We start from the raw sequence: 17,401 nt of genomic DNA on the forward strand, positions 1-17,401 counted from the left end.
GAAAATGGGTAGACCTGGAGGCTTTAGGTATCAGAGAAGAGGATACACTACTAATCAGTAGGAAAATATTTAGGTATTTTAACACTTAGTGTAGCTATACTGGTCGTGAGAGCTAAATATCAATCCTGAGTAAGAGTATTTACATGAATTGGCAGATGAATTTGCCATGGACAATATCTTTCTGTTGTTTCTTTATTTTGACCTATTCACTCCTTTAAAACTGCCTATAAGAGCAATGTTTCCCACATCTCCCTTTCCTTAAGAGTTACGGTGAGCTTTGTTTTAAATTTTGCTAGTTTTTTAAATTAATTTATTTATTTTAATTGGAGGCTAATTACTTTACAATATTGTAGCAGTTTTTGCCATACATTGACATGAATCAGCCATGAGTATACATGTATCCCCCATCCCGAACCCCCCTCCCACCTCCCTCCCCATCCCGCCCCTCAGGGTTGTTAAAAAGGTAAATCACTTGTCCTACATTTCTACTTGGTGGAAAAATATCCCAGAAGAATTCACTTTTACTATTTCAGTATTTAATTCTTCTAATGATTGCTTCCACAATTAAACACAGTAGTTTTATGTCTATGATTCTTAACAATGTTAAGTAGTATTCATTTAATTAAAAGGCCTTTAAATATATATATACAGATTACCAGGATCCTTCTTACTGTGGTCTGATTCAGGAAATCTATGCTGGATTTGGGAATATGAATTTTTTAAAAGTTCTGATGTGGCATCTTTGTTCAGCCAGAGTCAGAACTAATTTACTAGAGAATTATTATCATGTATTACTGTAAAGATCTTTGTTCAACCAGCATGGCCACGGTTGGCAGAATTTTGCAACTTGGAAATTTCTCTTCATTTGGAAAACATCTTACTTTGGTTTCTTCATCCTTTTCTGTTTTCACATTTTTCATCCTTTCTCTAAATTTATTTGCCTTTTTTTGGTGTGTCCTACAGCTTATCTGATAATAATAAGCTTATCTGATAATAATATAGGGTTACAGATTAACCCTCTATTCCTTGCTTTTATAACCAAATTTAGGGAGTTGACAAAATTGCTGTCATACATTATTGTCCAAAGAAAATTGACACAGTGAAAAGTCATTAAAATTGTAGACAGCAGACCTCTCAATAAAGATGATCAGAATTTTCTGGGAAAATGGATAATCTCATGATCAATTTAAAGTATACATGTTCTCAATAATTGGAAAACAACTTATTGATTTAATATAGCAACTTATATTTAGCAAAAATTACTTACACACTCAGGAGCATAAAATCTCTATACTCATTCTGCTTTCCAAAGCATTTAATGCAGCCCTACTTGTTTATATAATAAGGATGGTGCTGAGTTTTCAAATAAAAATTTCTTCTGTAAGACACATTAAATCACTGGGAGTATTAGGCAGTAGAGAGCACAAATGCACTCAAAATAGGACATGGCATCTGTTAGACTTGGCTTGATAATGTTTCTAACCTCATGTTAAATCTCTGAGCATTACTAATATGCTTAACACAGGTAGCCAGCCTTACATTCTGGGTAAATGGAGCAACCAGGTCAGTTTCATCTGTTATATAAAAACTGTTCTTAATTGAATCATGTCTGAATATTTTCTCAATATTGGAGTGTTGTTTTGTAGAAGATTTTTAGTTTAATCATATTTCCTACAGAAGGAGTTGCTCCTCTCAATTTTTACAAAGGAATCTATAATTATTTCTGGGAATCTACACCACACAAAAACAGATGAAGGTAAATATTTTTTAAAAGAATACCATTTTTTCCTTCTCAACCAGCTTCTTTGTTTCACAATTTAACAGCAGATTTTTCTGCTTGGACTCAGTATTTTATCCCCTCATCTCAGTTGCTTCCTATTCCCAATTCCAGCACTTCTAAAATCTAATTTTTCCTTTCAAATATTTTAGACAATGAAAAATTGGAAAGTAAAAATTTAAAAATACCATTTATAATAGTGTTAAAACCATAAAATACTAAGGAATTATTTTTTTTGTAAGGTACATAAAATTGCCTCACTGAAAAACTACAAAATGGTGCTGAAAGAAATGTTAAAAGACTTATGTAAATAGGAAGAACTAATATATTTATTGATTTGGAAGATGCTACTGTTAAGATGTCCATTCTCCCCGCAATTTTATGTGTATGTGTGTATTCAACATAATTACAAATTGTCTGAATTTCCTGTGGGTTCTTAAAGAATCGTCTAAATTCCCTTTAATTTTTAAAGTATATTTGGAAATGCAAAGGACATAGACTAGCAAAAAAAAAACAATCTTCTCACAAAGCTAGCAATACCTGACCTCAGGATGTGTTACAAAGCTACAGTAGTAAAGATAGTAGATAAATATACTAAAATGGTAATAGATAAATAAATTAAAATATAGTATCTCAAAATAGACTCACACATACATATATGGTTAAGTAATTTTCAACAAAGGCATCAAAGTGATTCATTGAGAAGAGCAAAATCTTTTCACAAATAGTGTTAGAAAAACTAGGTATTTAAACAGAAAAAGCACTTCAACTTCTACCTCACTCCATACTCAGAAATTATCTGAAATGGACATAGACCTATAGATAAGTGCTGAAATTATAAAGCTTCTAAAACAGTAAATTGGAAAATATCTTCATGAACTTGGAGTAGGCTAATATTTCTTAGGACAAAAAAATCACAAACTAGACTTAATTATAATCAAAAACTTCTGTTCATCGAAAGACAGTGTTAAGAAAACAAATAGATAAAACAACAGGCTTTAAGAAAATAATCATAACAAATACATTTGACACAGGCTTATAATATATAGAGACTATACATAGAATTCCTAAAACTCAGGAATAGTGTCATAATTGTATGAAAAATGGACAAAATAAGTAAATATTTCACAAAAATCACGTATGTATTACTGATGAGCACATTAAAAAGTATTCAGCATCACTGATTCTCAAGGAAATGCAAATTAAAACACAAATTGATAAAAGATTGACAATACCAAAAGCTCTAGAGAACGTAGAACATCTGGAAATCTCACACATAGCTATAGATACATAGAATGGTACAATACCTTTGGAAAGTGGGTGGGCAGTTCCTTTAAAAGTTAAACATACATATGTGCATCCTATGATTCGGTAGCTACTCTCCTAGGTGTTTGTCTAAGAACTAGAAATATCTATCCACAAAAACCTTGTTATATAATGTTTAAAACTATTTGTAGTAGCCCGAAACTGGGAAAAAACCCAGTGTCCATCAAAAGGAGAACAATGATTAAATAAATTATTATATGTTTATACAATGGAACAACAATAACAATAAGTGAACAACTTCTTAGCACTTATCTTCATCTGGCTTATTATTTGTTTGTTTATTGTCTGCCTTCCCTTGCCAGGACATCTGTTCCATGAGATCAAGGCATCCGTCTGCTTATGGTCACTCATGTATTTTAGTACTGAGAAGCACTTAGGTATAAGAAGGACTCAATAAATTTTGTGGAATTGATGAAAGTAATATTTATGCCACTTCCTTCTTCTCTCAGAAGGTTACTGTCTTCCTCTACTCTCATATCCACTCAGTCTTTTTCATAAGCACCTATCCTTTCTTCTTACCTGTCTCAGTGAATAAATGTCCTGTTCCTTCAAAAAGGAGTCTTCTATGTTCTTTATCTCACCTTTGCCTTTTAACCTGGAAAATTTCACAATTTATTCCCCATTTTCCCTACATCTGTAATTTCTCCTCTGCAGAAAGGTAAACTGCCCCTTTTCCTGGAGCCAATAAGCACACTTGAGTTTATGCTACCTAAAAACAAAACAAAAAACTTCTCTAGAATCCACATTCCCCAGTTGTGCTACTTTTTCTATGTATCTATATCTATCTATACTACCATTTGCAGCCAAGTTTCATGAGAAAGAATTCTATTTATATTATTTCCACTTTCTCATTGCTCATGTCATTCCTCAACCTACAGTATCCTGAATTCTTCTCTACCTACTCCACCAAGATTATTTTCATCTTAAAATGTACCATGATATTCATAATGTCAAAGTCACAGTTGATGGACAGTGCATTTCCATATCCTAAGGGCCCTTCTGGGGCAGTGACCTGTTGAACGTATCTATCTTCTTGACACTAGCATGATCCTTTTTTCTTGCTATCTTTCTGATTTTTTATGTTCTTATTCTCTAACACAGACTCAACTTTCTCAACTTATTTAAATGTTGATGTCTCCCAGAATTTCAGATGCATCTTTTCACTCTGTCCAGCTGTGCCAGCCTTCTTCCTATTGCAAAAAAAACAAACAAACAAACATAAGCTTAAGTCCTTCCTGCAGACATATTTGCTATCATTTCTTCCTGGAACACTTCTTTTTTGTCCTTCTTGTTCTAAGTCACCTTCTGTGTGACTATATCTCTCAGGATCCTCATAGCAAATATGTCATACCAAAAAGGGAATAATTAAAGAATTTTAATAAAAATAGCATTTACGGGTAGGTATGGGTAAGATGTAGGGAAATTTACAAGGAACAGTAAAACACTCTGTTGCCCCTTGACAACAGCAAAAAGTTGTGCATCGAAGAAAGACTAGCAGTACTAGGTGATAGTTACAGGCACAAAAGGGGGCTGCCTGGCAGAAGCTGTGTCCTTCAGATACACAGCCACTGACAAAGCATGGTCAAGCAAAAAGTGAGAAGGAAGACAGAATACTTTGACCTCTGCTCTCTCCCACTCTCTGACTGGCTGACCCTGTGGGAAGCCAGAGGACAAGGGGGCCTTGTTGATGTTGCCTACATGAGTCACTCCTGGAGGCTGAGAAGGACACAAAGTAGAACTGGAGGGGCCAACAGTGAATCCCCAGTGTACCTCTTTTCTCTGTCAGCATCCATCAGTGTTGTTTGTCAAGATGAACACCTTATTCCAACACAGGAGAATAGAGAGTCTTATCAGTTAGCATGTCTTTTTGGAGTGATATCAATTCAGTCAGTCTTACCTGAAAGTTAAAATAGTAGCACCTTAAATGTATTTCATTTAAGGTAGATATAGCATAAACCCTGACAGTTGGCTTTTCTTTCTGTAACACAAGTACCTGACTTAAGCTTTGATTGCTCAGGCACCCACTTCAAAGAGTGGTCTACTTCAAAGATGGCATCCACTTCAAAAATGGCATCCACTTCAAAGATGGCTAAATTAAATATCTTGAGTAAGCACATTGCCGGCCACATGACTAGATAAAGAGCCAACTCCACTGCCCTCCACCAAGGCTCCTTTGTTTTAGAAGTCTTGGTTGATTTTGAAAACTGACCATTTGGGCTGCTTGTTCTTTTTCTCTTTCCATGCTTTAAATTACCACTCTTATGTTTTAAATTCATCATTTAAAAGTGAGACTTGGCAACCCTAGACCCCTACCTTGGACCTCAATAAAGCAGTCCTGGGCCTTCCTCTCCTCCTTCCTCCCCTGTTTCTGTCTCTCTTTCTCCCTACCTGTGACATTGCTGTGTGGCCCTAGGTGTGCCCTTGCTTTTCAGGACCTGTGAGTAATAAAACATTTCTTAAGTTTCCTGATGTTTATTGCTGAGATCATCTTGCAATTGTAATAAAAACAAGAAGTCCAGGTCCATCCACAACATTGGTTATCAATAGGCTGATCAGCATGAAACAGAAGTGGACCAAAAAGGTGGAGAGAATTAATTAAAATAAAATTAGCCCTACAGTCCCTGCTTCTGTTACTAGTCACAGGGACTACATATTCATATATTTCTTCCTCCATCAATCTTTCTGTGTTACCCTGTCTATTGGCATCTTGGCTGTTTTTATTTCCTCCTTTGTGATGATGCTTCTTCACCATAGAGTAAAAGTCCTCATTGATTGGTACAGTTTTCCTTTGATCAGAGCTATTGGGCAAATGATCACGGAGAAAGAATCCAGTAGATCCCTGGATACTAGTCTTCTTTGTCCTCACTGTATAGCTGTGACCCAGTTTTCCCAGATAATAAGGATCAACTACCAATGTTCTCCTTCTTTGTTAGTTCAGGGTATGAAAAATACAAAACGATCTGATGGCAGTCTCAAATCACAAGTTAGTAGAATAATGACTGTATTCCTTAGTGGAAGCAGTCCTCCATGAGGCACTAAGATTTCCAACTCCAGGTCTCAAGGTCACTGAGATAACCTCTTTTGCCTCTTCTTTTGCCAGACCCTGAATTCCGGCTTTTGGTAAGATTGTACCATATATTGACCACTGCTGCTGCTGCTAAGTCACTTCAGTCATGTCCAACTCTTAACGATCCCATGGAATGCAGCCTACCAGGCTCCTCCGTCCAGGGGATTTTCCAGGCAAGAGTGCTGGAGTGGGCTGCCATTGCCTTCTCTGATATTGATCACTGGTATATAACAAATCCTGTAGAGTGTCAGCTCAGCCTTGCAGGATGTTGACTCCAAGCCATCCCCATAAATAAATTTTCCTCAGGTAATTGCAGTTTTGGACCATGAATTTTAAATCATTATAACTAGCTCAAACACATCTTTGTCAATCAAAATAGAAATCATTACAATCAACACATGTTTGCCAACTAGGAATAAGTTTGTTTATTCCTGTAGTGTGAAAATCCATGCTTCAGCATTTGATGAACTCTTAAAAAGTATTTTCTGCCTCTTGCTGGTTGTGGAAGCATTATTCCTGAAAAAAGTTGTTGAGATGCTTGAAGAGGTGGCAGTCAGTTGGCAAGAAGTCAGGTCCATATGGCGGATGAGGCAAAACTTTGTAGCCTAATTTGTTCAACTTTTGAAGCATTGATTGTGCAAGATGTGCTTCGGTGTTATTGTGGAGAAGAATTGGGCCCAATCTGTTGACCAATGCTGGCTGCAGGCATTGCAGTCTTTGGAGCATCAATTTGCTGTGCATATTTCTCAGATATAATGGTTTTGCTGGGATTCAGAAAGCTGTAGTGGATCAGACAGGCAACAGACCACCAAACAGTGGCCATGACCTCTTTTTGTGCAACTTTGGCTTTGGGAGGTACTTTGGAGCTTCTTTTCAGTCTAACCACTGAGCTGGTTGTTGCCAGTTGTATAAAATCTGCTTTTCATCACACATCACAATCCTATCAAGAAATGGTTCATTCTTATTGCATAGAATAAGAATCAAAACAATATATATATATATATATATATATATATTTTTTTTTTTTTTTTTTTTGCTTTGCAGTCAGCTCATGAGGCATCCATTTATCAAACTTTTTCACCTTTCCAATTCTCTTCAAATGCCGAACAACCATAGAATGGTCGACACTGAGTTCTTCAGCAAGTTCTTGTGTAGTTGTACAAGGATCGGCTTTGGTGATCCTCTCAGTTGGTTGTTGTCAACTTCTGATGACCGGTCATTGCACTCCTCATCTTCAGGGCTCTCATCTCATTTGCAGAATTTCTTGAACCACCACTGCACTGTATGTTCATCAGCAGTTTCTGGGCCAAATTTATTGTTGATGTTGTGAGTTGTCTCCACTGCTTTATGACCCATTTTGAACTTGAATAAGAAAATTGCTCAAATTTCCTTTTTGTCTAACACCATTTCCCTAGTCTAAAATAAATGTAAAATAAACAGCTAGTAATGTCATTAGCAAAAAAAAAAATAATAATAATAAAGCAGGAATGTGCATTAAAATGATGTATAACATAACCACATTTATTTAAGAATGTATTCCAATGTACTTCAGTACTTTGGCCACCTGATGCGAAGAACTGACTCATTAGAAAAGACCCTGATGCTGGGCAAGATTGAAGGCAGAAAAATAAGGGGATGACAGAGGGTAATATGTTTGGATGGCATCACCGATTCAATGAACATTAGTTTGAGCAAACTCCGGGATTTGGTGATGGACAGGGAAGCCTGGCATGCTGCAGTCCATGGGGTCCTAAAAAGTCAGACACAACTGAATGACTGAACTGAAATGATTCCAATATCAAACAGCAAAATTTAACAATGGAAAACCACAATTATTTTTGCACCAATGTAGATACTTAGAAGCTAGTCCCACACATGCTCTCCAGAATTCTGCTTACATGAATCTGCCACTCCTTTTAGGTCTTGAATTTTTCCAACTGTGCAATGTTGGACCTGGCAGCAGTGAAAGGTAGTAAGTGCATATCCTAAAAAGAATCAGCATGTCCTTGTAAGCCACTTGCAGGTCTGGCCAATTAAAGTATGTATGATCCTCCATGAGTTTCCCTTTAACCAACTGGATGTTGACACCTAGAGTGGCCTTGGAACCATGCGTTCCATCAGCCTGGGTCTCCACAAGACTGCATGGGAAGAACCCCACATCACCCTGCTCTACCAGCAAGCTGGCACCACAGTGGACTGTCACATAAGAAACTAACATCTATTGTGTTTGAGCCATTTTGTACTTCAGATCTACTGGTTATATCGTTTTGCTTACTTTCAGTAAAACAGGGCCTTTTGCTTTCTTTTCTTTTTACTTGAAATGTGGTTTGTAAATTATTTTGAAAATGGGAAATTAATGATTCATAGAATTAATGTCATAGATATCTTTTTAACTCCCTGTACTCCTACATAAATTTGTAGATGTGACAACTCTAATGATAATTAGATATGATTAGCCTGCATGCCACTCTTAGAATGTTATTTATTCCTTCCCATTAGTATCACAGAAGCTACAATCTTCAATGCCAGGGGGATGCAAAACATACATAGGAAACCTTTCAGGAAAATATCATGTTGATGAGCAAAATGACCTGAGTGACTATCAAAAAGGATCTTTATGCAGGACAAATGTTTCATTGTGGCTTTTTTTCCCGGAGAAAAAGATATCCCTTTATACAAAACATTATCAACATGTATTGCACGCAAACAGCTATGTATCATAAGTACTTCTTTTATTCCTTAATTCAGAACAAGATCACAAGGTAAGAAAAAACATTGAAATACCTACAGGGTTCCCAATAACCCTATCAAGGTCTCTTTTCAGGCAGATTAAATAACCTTGAAATTTGAGACCTTGGAAAATTTTTACCAGAACTCTCTTTACCACATTTAGAGTTTGTTATGCAGGTAGGTGACCCTATTGAGCTATGTGAGTAGAACTTTGAGTTACTTTATCTAAGTAATGATAACTTATTCTAAGTTATCTTATTAACTTATTATCTAAGTTACCTTATTCTAAGATAACAATTTCAAAGAAATGATAACTCTACCTTGATATTATACTCACTATAAACAAGAGCACCCTCACTTAGCATCAGCCAATTTCCTTTTATAGAATTCAATGTTTGACTTTGTTATAGGTGCTCTTTGATCAGATTATTTCAGGGTATTCCTCTAAAACACTTAATTTTTAAAAAGTAGAACAGTTTTATCAGCCATTTATTATAAACCCCTTTGTCTTTCTTTTTATTTTCTTTTTTTTTTAATGTGACAGTTCAAAATTTTATTTATTGTGATTATCATAACATAATAAAAAGTGACAGAATCAGAATATTTTATGTATATCCACATGCTTTTAGCATTTTTTAAAGCTATATCAATCTCTAATATTGTCACCAATATTTTATTTAAAAGTGTAATCTTCTTTGTTTAACTTTTTAAGTGGATTTCCTATAATCTTCCATGGGAAGTTTTGCAATGTTTATTTTAGCTCGAGTAATTATACAGGTGTTATGTTTTGTTACTTCATTCCAAATTCCTTCAGTTGACAAATATTTTTAGGACGTTAAACTCCTTAAAATACCTTCTATCTGTGATTCTTTGTACAGTTTAACAATAGTAAGATGTTGCAAAATTGTAGACTTTCTCAGTTTTACTCAATTCTGTATAAAATGTGAATTTATTAATTTCATTTGAAAATGAGAGCTCCATCAAAGACTCTTCTCACAACTATAAAATTTAAAATTAAATCTTTTATCCTCTGTAGGATTTCTTTCTTTGAGTTATCTAATTCCTCTTTTGCTTTTTAACTTCTTCTCTTTATAAACTTTGTTTTAAGTAATTTTGTTGTCTTTGTTGTTCAGTCGTGTACAACTCTTTGAGACCTCATGGACTGCTGCACACAGGCTTCCCTGTCCACGCCAGACTTTCCTGTCCTTTACCATCTCTCAGAATTTGCTCAAACCTGTGTCCATTGCGTCGGTGATGCCATCCACCACAGTTCAAAAGCATCAGTTCTTCGGCACTCAGCTTTCATTATGGTCCAACTCTCACATCCATACATGACTACTGGAGAAACCATAGCTTTTACTAGACGGACCTTTGTCAGCAAAATAATGTCTCTGCTTTTTAATATGCTGTCTAGCCGTTTATAGCTTTTCTTCCAAGTAGCAAGCATCTCTTAATATCATGGCTGCAGTCACCATCTACAGTGATTTTGGAGCCCAAGAAAATAAAGTCTCTCACTGTTTCCATTGTTTCCCCATCTATTTGCCATGAAGTGATGGGACTGGATGCTATTTTTATTTTCTTTAAAGTGTCCACTGTAGAAGGCAGAGGGTCGAGTAGAAAATGATCTGAATGTTAGGAAGCTGTAGGTTCTTATCCTGCCCCTGCTGCTTGCTATGGACTCCTGAGTAAGCTATTGACCCTGCTCAGTCTTGTTTTTTTTCTCAGTCTCAAAATGAAAGTCTCTTAGGGTACTGATGAGGAGCTAGTATGTATAAAGCGCCTGGTATACAGTTCCTTCTCGTTTCTTTATTCTCTTTGGCTCTAGCCTGATTCTTCTTGATTGAACTAATATGATTTCTCAATGATTTGCATATCAAATCAACTGGGCAGAGTTTTCATGTGCTCCAGGCACAATTATCACTCGGAACATTTATCCTTTGGATCTGGTTCATGCGCTATTTAAAAAGCATAATTTGTTGATTAAATTAAATGTGTAGACTTTAAATATTAAAATATATTTAAATTCATCATTTAATATTAAAGGCAGTCTGATGTTGAATCATCTTCTTGCATCTGCAGAGAGACACACTCACCTCTTTGGGATCAGTAGAGGCAGGCATCACCTGTCTGGGCCAAGGATATCCTTGGATCTCTGTAGCTACAAATCAATAAAACTTCAATGCAATCCAGCACAAGACAATACAATGCAAATTCAATAAAGGAGGAATTTTCTGAATACTTTAGTCAAAGCAATATTCTTATTTTCCATTGCCCTTTCTTGTCATCCAAGTACTTAAAACCTTTCTTCTTTATAAAAAGATATGAATATGTATAGAAACCAAGCTTGAGTAGAGAAGGCTTGTGTAATGTAGTCTACCCTGTATCTCCACTTTCTTGTTTTCCTTTCAGTCCTCAATTCCCTGCAAACTGGTTTTGATATTGTCTATTTTGGTGAAACTATTCTTGAATGTAGCACATAGTCTCCATATTAATAGGAACACTTTTCAGCCCTTAGTGTATTGTACCCACTAGCTGCATTTCAAACTGTACATAATATGTGAATACTTCCATCATAACTCTCATAAACTTCTCTCTCTGGTTTTTAGTATCACTTTAACTCTCTTGATGTGTTTCAAAGTCTCTCCCCTACTCAGCTTATTTCCATTAATTTTCCCTCACAATTTCATTTTCAGCTCATTATTCTAAATGTATGTGCTCTTTCTTGACATGACTCTAGTTTGAACTGTAATCTATGGGACCACCCTGTTGATGTATCCAGTCCTACCCTCTCTACTGACATTTAATAATTGTAAATATCTTAATTGTACATCTCCACTTAGGATGCATGTTAGGGGCCTATATTAAACACCTGTTGGTTTTTCCACCTAGTTTGGAACATTATTTCTGAGCACTACTCCTGACATACTATTGTGGTAGACTCTGCTTGTGGTCTCCTTAATCTTAATTTCTTGTTCTATCTTACTAATAGAACTTTCATTTTATTTGGGTGTCAATGTGCCCAGCTACTAAATTAAACTTCAAAACATGGCCAATGTGACATAGGTGAAGTCTTCTAAGGATTTTAGAAAGCTTTGAATCACCTCTTCCTCCTTGTTGCTTCCTTCTTTTTCTTTCTACCTGGAATGTAATTGAAAGCTGAAGGAGGAATAATTATTTAGCTACAATGAGGTGGCCGTAAGGATGGGATGACCCACCCACAAAGCGTGGTGGGTCAGAAAGACAGAAGCAGACTGGAACACTGTAGACACTTTATATCTTCTGCACCAGCCTAGACTGTATTAGAATAATTTCAGTTGCGAGAATAATAAAATCTCAAAATAGTAGTGATATAACAGTATATAAGTTCATTTCTCTTCCGTGTGAATGAAGTTGTGGTTTGACAGGGGCTGATAAAGTGATTCATTAATCATTAGGCACTGAGACTCCTTACATTTTGTTGCTTATAACTTTGGGAATAAGAAGGGCACTTGGTCAAATAATCCAGTTATTATATCCACATTTAATTCATGAACAAGAAAGAGGACAAAAGAAGAACACAATGTCTCCTTTTTAAAATACTTTACAGATGTCACATCAGACACTTCTATTCATATCCATCGGCCAGAAATTAATCATGCAGTAACCACAAAATAGCCATGCATTCAGGCTTCCCTGGTGGCTCAGCAGTAAAGACTCCACAGAGATGCAGGTTTGATCTCTGGGTCAGGAAGATCCTCTGGAGGAGGGCATGGCAATTCACTCCAGTATCCCTGTCTGGAGAATCCCATGGACAGAGGAGTCTTGTGGGCTTCAACCCACAGGGTCGCAAAGAGTCAGATATGACTGAAGCATCTTAAAATGCACACACACACACCAAGCCATGTATTCAGCTAAAAGTCATGAATGCTATGGCAACGCCAGTTGCTCATCTTTGACTTTTTGATATGTCAAAAAAATTCCCCATTTGATTAAATGTAAAATTGTGATTCAATTACATGAAGCCAAATGCAGTCCTTAATTAATTCAGAATTTGGATCTTAAATGAGACCACTAAGAATAACAGAAGATAAAATATGGAATTGACTAGAGGAAGAAAGTGGTGCTTTGGACAATAAGGACTTATATACTGAATGCCCCAAAACTGGTGGTGATCATTCTGTGGAATTAGGTCAAACTGTTGTCTGTTGCATTTTAGGGAGGTAGGCCACATCAATCCCCAGGCTGTTAGGAAAAATGGAAGGGCAATTCAGACTACTGCAGGGTATGGGTTACCTTCGGCCACTATATCATCAGACCACTCTACAAAGACGGAAGAGTTGTTTTAATTATCTATTGCTGTGGAATAAACTACTCCAATACCAAATGGTTCAAAACAGCAATTAACACTGCTGTGGTTCTTATGGGATGACTGGGCTCAGCTAGGTGGTTTTCCTATAGGGTCTTGCATGTAATTTCACATCAGATAGTAAATGGGACTGGAGATACCTGACTGATGGACTGAGATACCTGAGGTACCGACTGATCTGGACATCCAAGAAGGCTTTTCTCCTTACATGTCTGATGCTTTAGCTAGGTAGCTGGGGGCTGTGGATCTCTCTCTCCATGCAGCTTCTTCTCACAGCTAAATTGGACTTCCTCACAGCCTATCTCATGATCATGCTTCTTACAGAATTGTTGGCTATCCCCAAACTGAGTGTATGAGAGACCTAGCTCAAAGTTACTAGACTTCTTATAATCTACCCTTGGAAAGAATATAGCTTTGCTTCTTTCACATTCTACAGTCACTGTGAATTATAGGGCCAACCCTGACCCAAAAAGTGGGGACTACACAAGTTTGTGAATCCCAGGAAGCATGCTTCATAAGAGTTGGGGTTCTTTCTTTGGAAAGAGAATAAAAACCTGCTGAGAGAGTTGCTTTAGGCCTGTGTCCTAAAATCTAAATTGTATGCTGAATTTAGATACTGGAAGGTTGTTTTAAAAATTGTCCTTACATGAGCAAATGTAGATGCTTCGATAGAGGTAAAGCATTAACCCAAAGCATAGAATAGGAAAAAAAAATAAAAATAAAAATTGTCCTTACATTCTAAACAAATTCCATGGCAGTGGCAACCTTGGCAAGAGCAAAGACTGACCCAAGCAACTTTCCTTGAGTCCTCTATCAAGCACAGGTTTTGACTTTGAAGGAAAAGATGGGATTAATACTGTTGTCATCTAGAAAGAGGCAGTTTTAAATGTAAATTGCATAATCATGAAGACTCACCATATGTGCTGGTATGGAATGATGTCTAACATAGACTCACAAGTCAGGTAGTGATGTCCTGGTTTGCATGGGACAGTCATGGTTCACACCTGGGGTCCTAGTATAATTACTAATTATATCATTTTCACACTTAAATTGGCCAATTGAAATGATAAATTATGTTTATCTTATTGTTAAATTACAAAACATAAGATACAGAATAGTGTTTATGTCAGTATGTATAATACGACCTATTCAAAACCACATAAATTTAAATTTAAAGAAAAGTTATGGCCAACGTTTTAGCGAAAGGGAGAACTCGTGGAAACACAATACTTGTGGAATAGGATACTTTACACATGATAACAGTGGATGCATGTGGAGCAGGATCCAGAAACTTCCAGTCCTGTGGCTGGAAGACAAGGGTCAGAGGCTTAACTTTTCTCTGTAAACCCATGTGCCCTACTAGAATTCTGTGCCTTATCCATGTATTGCCTATTTGGAAGAGCAATTTAAAACAACAAAATTCATTTTCAATACAATGTGAGTCATGCCATGAGAGCTATTACTGTATTAGCTTCCATTTATTGGGTTCTTAATCTGCCAGGCACAGGTCTAACCACTGTACATATATTAGATAATTAATTTTCACATCAAACCTAAGAGGTAAGTAGCACTACTATTAGCTGTGTGATTAAGAAAAGTTGCCTGATTTCTTCTATAAGACTCTTTATTTTATCCTATTTATACTGCTTATTCCTGCTGATTCTGTGATACCACATGATAATGCAGAATGTTTGCTAAGTTAGTGGCTATAGTAGGAAGTGTTTTTTCTATATTTGAAGTCCTGAGTCCTTTCTCTTGGGCTTCCCAGGTGGCTCAGTGTAAAGAATCCTCCTGCCAATGCAGGAGATGCAGGAAACAAGGGTTTGATCCCTGGTTTAGGAAGATCCCCTAGATGAGGTAATGGCAACCCACTCCAGTATTCTTGCCTGGAAAATTCCATGGACAGAAGAGCCTGACAGGCTGCAGTCCATAGGGGTGCAAAAGAGTCGGACATAACTGAGCACGCCCTTTTTCTTGCTCAGCTACTTACTACCTATGCAAGCCACTTTCTGAGAAAAGCTGGGTTTTCACCATAGAATGAAAACAAGGTGCTTCTCATTTTACTGGCTTACTGTGAGGATCAAATAAAGGCATTCATATCAAAGTAGGTTAAGAACCAGAATGTAGCATAGGAATTTGAGTTACTATTATTATTAATGACCTAGTGTGACACTTCTGTCAGAAAGCCATAAATCAATAGAGATGTAACTGAAAACAATTTGAAGGCCATTTTCATATTCAGCACAAGTGTCATTTCCTCATTGCTTGTTGCTTTATATAGTCAATAGTTTTATGCATAGCAACAGCCTTGGATCAGCAAGTACATAATGAACATACTTTAAGCAGGAAATGTTAAATGATCCATGTCTGTTGTTATGAGCTAAGCCTCAATTAATTCAGGAGGTGGTTTTCTCAGTTGAAAAGAAAGCAAATGACCTCATGTCATTTACTGTACATAAATAAATGCAACATTTGATGATACAATGGTAAGATAAGTTAAATTTGTGGTGTTTTCCCTTAAGAAAGCCTTGGAAATATTGTACAGTATTTATTTAGCTTCACTCCCTTTTCTTTTGCCTAATTTGGGAGCAGACTTTATTCTTCCTTCTCTTCCACCTCCCTCTCCTCCTCCTCCTTCTTGGTCTTCTTCTTTTCAGGAACAAAACAAGTATGTAAAATACTGCAAAATAATGACAAAAAGTCTTACTAGAAATTAAACAAAAAAAAAGTAAAATAATTTGATTTAATAAATAACATCTTTGAAAATATATGCAGAGTTTTCTAGAGGGTTTATCAAATTAAAAATCCTTCAAACTGTCATATATAAAAATGGAATTGTTAGAGAAATGAAAGGAAAGGTAAAATATGTAGCTTAGTTGTTTTTGCAGCTTTGGAAAGTTACCTGGCAGACTCGCCTATGGTTTGGTTTATTTTAGCTTTTCTTGGCTCTTATAATAGTTGAAATCCAGAAAAATCTCATAGAGACCTTTATCTCATTGGTGATTTAAAAATTCATAACACCAGTAGGCCCCAACAGCTTAGTTTATTTTTGCATAGTAGTTTTATTTTTCTTTCAACAGTGTCCTGTCTCCCCCTCCCCCTCCACCTCCCTGATGGAACCCCTCATCCCTCTGCAGTGGCCCTCTGGTAAACAGCTTTCTAAGGGGAGAAGGGATGTTTGGAATGTGGGGGAAGATGTGAACTACAACCCACAGGATAATCTTTATTTAGATAATTTTTATCTGGAGATTTAAAAAAATGCTGACCAAGGTACTCAGTCCTATTTTCTTAACAGAAGAATAAAGCAAGAAGGTGGAAAATGCTTGGTACACCTGCACCCTGGGTGGAATTCAACATTTCCTCTTATATAGGGATTTATTACTTAACTATTATCTTCTATCCAGAACTCACAGAATCAGTAGGCAAAAGCTTTCTGGGAGGCAATTTCTGAGGGTGGGTTTTGGAGTCAACCTGACCTCACTTTAGATGTCTTGAGTATTTTTAGGCCGGAGAGTTTAGCCACCTCAGCAGAAAGAACCAGAATTTTTATCCTATCCAAAAGAAACAAAGCTAACTAAGACCAAATTTCAAACAAAAATAGTAACAACAACAGAAGCAAAATGGCCAAAATGTATGTTTACTGCAATGGAAAGAGATTGAATGTGAGGTCAGGAATCTGCCTGTAATTGTCTTGAGTAAGTATTCACAGGAGATGTGATCTTAGACTCCTTGGCCTCTTTCTTCATTTGTTCAATTGTAGTGACTACTTTTCTTGGCTGGAGAATTCCATGGACAGAGGAGCCTGGTGGGCTACAGTCCATGGGGTCACAAAGAGTCAGACATGACTGAACGACTAACACACACACAGTGACTACTTGCCTAACTTCTTGTGCAGATTGAACAATGATATATCTCGGATATCAGCAAGTTTTTTGGTAAAGAACTGGAGGGTAAATATTTTAGGTTTGTGGGGCATTATTGTCTATAATGCAACTACTCAACTGAACTGTTACAGGGTAAAAGTAGCCAGAGACAATACATTAAGGGATGTGTCTGTGTTCCCCCCAATATATGTATGAACACTAAAACTTGTATTTTGTAGAAGTTTGCTCTGATCTGTAGACAAATGTAGACCGTGACTGGTCTCCAGATGTTA

General features: G+C 36.6%; 1 long non-coding RNA gene across 1 annotated transcript; it reads right to left on the reverse strand.

Annotated features, from left to right (window-relative positions):
* Positions 1–2,708: 2,708 nt before the first annotated feature.
* LOC147359217 (uncharacterized) lies at positions 2,709–11,058 on the reverse strand. The gene is made up of 3 exons (XR_015140638.1): positions 10,994–11,058; positions 4,874–5,000; positions 2,709–4,293 (listed from the first exon to the last, which is right to left on the reverse strand). It is a non-coding gene; the product is annotated as an uncharacterized LOC147359217 (long non-coding RNA).
* Positions 11,059–17,401: the final 6,343 nt, after the last annotated feature.

This window comes from Bos grunniens, chromosome 14, assembly GCF_055505025.1.
Source record: "Bos grunniens cultivar Pamir isolate PY7600 chromosome 14, Bosgru_T2T1.0, whole genome shotgun sequence".
In the NCBI taxonomy this organism is placed as follows: Eukaryota; Metazoa; Chordata; class Mammalia; order Artiodactyla; family Bovidae; genus Bos; species Bos grunniens.